Below are 5104 nucleotides of genomic sequence, written 5' to 3'. Positions count from 1 at the left end.
GAGATAGCCATTTCTAATGGTTGTTAGAATCCTCTCTGCTTGTTTGTTAAATCATAGAATGCTTTGTACTCATCCTATATGAGCTGATGCCTTAGGTGTTCTTGAAATCTTCCCAAAATCAGGTGAGGGCATGGACTTTGAGCATAGGGGTTTTGAGATTGCAGCCAGCTATCTGCCACCTCTGGATGTAGTCACGAGCAGATTCCCTGTGTTCTTGGTGAATGCTCATTAAGATGTATATTTTGGGAATGACTGAGAGGTTGAACTCGTATTTCTCAATGGAAGTGCTAACAACCTCATTGAATCTCTCATCTAAGAGGGCTCAATGGTCTCTACGTACCATTGAGCAGCTTCCCCCTCAAGACTTTGCAAAAAAAAATGAATAAAGGCATTTTTATATCTAAATTTTTCACACTCGATGAAGAAAATTGACATATGAGTGTGAGCATTTTCTATGCTCTTGAATTTGCTGAATTTTGCTTGAAAATCCATCAAGGTCCTCGTCATCAAGCTCCTCACAAAAATCTCTATTGTAGACCTTCTTACCTCTATTATGGGTTCTTCTAATGGTCTTCAGCATTTCCTCAATTCTAAACTGCAGGGGATCCTAGAACCTGCTTGTGGTGTGGTCTAAGGACTCTTTCCCTTGGTTGAACATTCAGGTTTCTTGTTGCTAGGTCCACCCATGGGTCCACCTCCTTTTGTTATCATAAGTTATATCATCTTCTGAATGGCTAACATTAATACTGGGTTGACCTTAAGCTGCTCTATTTATGGAGCTTCTGGCTCTCTTCCCTCATCTCCTTGTGATCTTGTACATGGGTTCATGATGAGTGCTTGTGTTGCCTTGTGTATGGTGAACAATCGGCGAGTACTAGAATAAAAAGAGAGAGAGAGAGAGAATCATGATGAGGGATAAAACATGAAAACAAACAAGGGCACAATTTGAATGAAATGTAGAAAGCTTGACATACATCAAATCACAACTAAAATAAAAGTAGCTAGGCTTGGTGATTGGGTTGACCCAATTGGAGGTTCAAACAATATCATGGACAATTTTGTTTTAGATCAAGCTGAATAAACATTTTAAATGGCAATCTAGAGACTTGACTATATGAAAATTTTGGATGATTTTGACAAAAAACAAGATATAGTTCAAAACTCACATTCAAGTTTTGATAAAATTATATGCATGAATACAATAATCAATAATAAAACATAGTTCATACAGAATTTCTCATACAATGCACCTAATGACAGCGTTATCATGCAGACATTTTGAAAAACTAGCTTGGTCACCTAAATTGAGTCTCTCATGGTTTGGAATCATTAGTAATTCTATACATAGTTCATGCATATATACTTGGACAAGAAATCAATGTGCATAGCATAAGCCCTCACATGGGTTTTAAATTTTTAAGGGGTCCTCGTTTTCTCCTTGATCACTCATCAATATATCAAGATACTACCTCAGTACGAGTAAGGAGAGGCCAATACATACCTCCAGTAGGTTGGTTTAGTAATGAACCACCCCAAGCTAATACATATAGGGAGTATCCCGTGACTTGATAACCAGGACTTATTGGTTTAGAAAAAATTTGAAATACATGAGCCCATGCTCAATCAATAGGCTCTAATACAATATGACCTAATGTAGAGGTTGAAATTAGAGGAGGAATAAACATTGTTTTCAAACATCACCTAAATTGAGAGGGGATTAAATCTATGTGAACATGAATAAATCCCTCTCAATTCTTGGTCTTGATTCAAACATAAAAATCATACATATTTAGAGCTATATGGGACACATAGGGGCTCTATAGCTTGGATAACACTCATAACTTAGTCATATATGCACTTAGTCTAGTCAGGACAGACTCGGGTCTCATCATAGTCGCCACTTCTGTTTTCATGTAAAAAAATTAATCTTGCATGAAAACCATTTGCGGATGAGAAAATGTATTACATTACTCGCCTTTTTTTTCCACTTGTGAGCATCCAAGAGACGGAACCCAACCTATCAATTCAAGGTTTGACCGTTCCTGGCTCCATTACTAGGGGTAACTAAACCAATGATTATACTTTATATTCCAATATCTATGAATTAAATGTCACCCAAACCCTAAGAAAGCAAATGCATGATGAATTTGGAATATTGCAAATTTTAAAATCTGATTGGATCATCATAAATAGGACTTGTGACCATGAAAACTCAAAATGAAACTTGGTTCGTGTCTGGCTTGTCATTGATTTATAGATAAATCTAACACGTATGCATGCAGCTAGATTATGGATGATCAAGATCCAATCTCTAAGCTTGTAAGGCAAGGGACCTGGTCCTAATGAGTTTAGACTCAAATCTTAGTTCAATTCATGATCTAAATATCAATTTGCATGAATCTAGATTCCTTTATCCGAACTTATGGTGGGGATTTAGGCTTTAAGGTCTACTTGAGGAACCACTAGCGCTTAAACCAAGATTTATAGTTCATATTGTAAAATGATATCTAAGATCCAACTTTTACAATGCAAGATCCAAATCCTTAAGGTTTGATCTAAATAATCTAAATTGAGTTCCAAAGGTTAAATTCCAGATCTAATGCTTGCAATTTATGATCCATATTCAATCTTATCATTGTTATGAAATCTGAATATAAATCTAAAGTCTGATTTCATCTTATTCAGATCTTGGATCCGATTCACCATAAAATCCAAAATTTAAGATCCAATAATGCATGTTTGAGGTTCAATTGATTTGGATCTAAGTTTAACTAGTCTTAATGTAATTGAGGCTTCATAATATGAGTTAGCTTGGACAAGGACTTGGGATTGGATTAGAGTTCAGTTAACCTAGCTAGAGTTTGATCAAATCATGGTTGCTTGTAGTGGATTCAATCCTAGGTCTTAATTAAGCAGTGAGAGATTTTATAGGGGTAGGCCAAAGAGAGCTAGATCTAGGGTTTATGACTTACTTGTACTGGGTTTTAGGGCCAGTCTAAGTTGGATCCTATAATACTTAGACATGGGTTAACTCTATGCTTAGATCTTGACCATGTATGAACCAACTGTTTTTAGAAAACATAATTTTTAGAAGTTTGGTTTTGAAAACGTGCATTTGAAGATCTATGTTTTTGAAAGCGAGTCCCCACTCAGAGACTTAGACTGAGCTGGATGTTCTCATGCTAGGACTATAACATGACATGGTGCTGGCCAATAGCGCCAGATGTGTCTCGTTTATTTGTAGGGTTTCCTTTTCATAAAGTAATGGGTCTGACAGACCCCGTGCAATCATACCCGCGTCTGATTTTCTTCTCTATCACAAGTATTTAGGATACCACACGAATCACGACAGATCATACATTTTATAAGCTTCGGGGACAAAATCCAATAAAATCATACAACGGTCTCGAAGAAAAAAAAATCACGTCAGATTATGTATACTCAGGCAGCCTCCATGGGAATCATTTGGGCATTCAATACACGACGTTAGAACTTAACTGTTCTGAAAAACTTGACGACAGCCAGAAACTCATTAACCAGAAATATATAAACAGAAATCATTTTAATGTTCTCAATCTGCCCGACCAACGATCTTATTTATGACTGAAGTTGTTTTATTATCTACATGCCCAATACTGCTCCAGGTCTGCAACAATCTACTCAACATCCATAGAGAGTTGGTGTATTCGGGCGATCATGAGAAAGGGACACTGTTGCACTCTTGTTGCAACAGTGACCATCTATCTCTGATCGCCAGATCTCCTATGGTTATCAGCACTCTAATGAGGAATCTCTCCATAATGAAATCACAACAGAAAAACTAGAGCACACTACCAAAGACTGTAAGATCTCGTCCAGGACTAGCGTCCAAGGGCTCTAGGTTTGGGAGGCCCTAACACCATATGGAAATCGACAAAAAGAAACCGGGTGCAGAAGATTCAGAAAGAAATGAAAAATCATTGGTTCACTGAATGGAGAAAGCAACCAAGAGAAGCAAAAAAAGGGGTAGTGCTTTTGGGTGGGTTGGTGGGGGTAGGGGTGCGGGGGAGGGGGGAGAGAGGAAATGTGGTGGAAAAAAGCTAGCAATAACAATGGAGGAAATGCAGCTAAGTAGTCCGGACTCTTAAAGATTATTGCACCGGAGTCCTGATAAGTGCGGCTAGGGCCCTTCTATTTTGCGGCATTAGGTGGGACAACAAACAAATCAGTTTCTTTCTATTGAGCTATTGATAAAATTTTATGTCAATCATTAATTACTATTTATTTTTACTTGTGAACAATTTTAAGGGGAGAGAGAGAGACACGTAGAGATGCTAGGCACTTAGATGCTAGATGGATAAGAAACAATCTTTACTTTTAAACTTTTTTTAATCAGTAGTTGAGATAAAAACAATGAAAAAAAGTGATAGGACATTTTTGTTATATAATATTAATTTGCACATTTTTGTCTTGTTTTTTTTCTCTCAACTACAGACCTGAAATTGTTCTACTCTCTCTCTCTCTCTATATATATATATTTTGTGTGTGTGTACCATAAATAGCCAGCTACATCTATAACTGCATGGTTTCTTTTTATTTTGTGTTGCTAAAATTTGTTGCAAAGTGTGCATTCCTCGACACAAGCAACGTAGAAATGTCGTGGTTGCTGTGGGAAATTGGCTGCACCAATCAATAAAATTTGTTTTATTTACATTTTCCTTCTTTATTGTTTTTACATACGAGTGTTTCTTCAAGTTTGAAACTTAAGCTAAGGGTGCCTGTTAGTCCAAAATTTCTGTCTCTGCTACTGTTCAACACCGATGGTGTTTTTGTTGGAAAATGCAGCACAACCGGCACTTGCACCTGCTTCTATGTGACACAGAAAAAAGCAAGAGCAAACAATGGATGGCTAGAATAGAGAGAGCAGCAGTTCAAGGGCGAATAAGAGAGAGAGAATGTGGGGTTGTGTTGGGTTGGGTTGGGGTGGGGAGGGATAAAGAGTCGCCCAGGCCTGTAAGGTTCTCCCCCTATACATGTGTGCGCTCTGTATCATTCAGGGTAAGAGATACTTTCTGTCATTCTAAATTTCCATGCTCAAAATGTGTGCGCCTTACTCAGGATAAGA

This window comes from Nymphaea colorata, chromosome 10, assembly GCF_008831285.2.
Source record: "Nymphaea colorata isolate Beijing-Zhang1983 chromosome 10, ASM883128v2, whole genome shotgun sequence".
Lineage (NCBI taxonomy): Eukaryota > Viridiplantae > Streptophyta > Magnoliopsida > Nymphaeales > Nymphaeaceae > Nymphaea > Nymphaea colorata.
Note: the sequence above shows the minus strand (reverse complement) of the source record.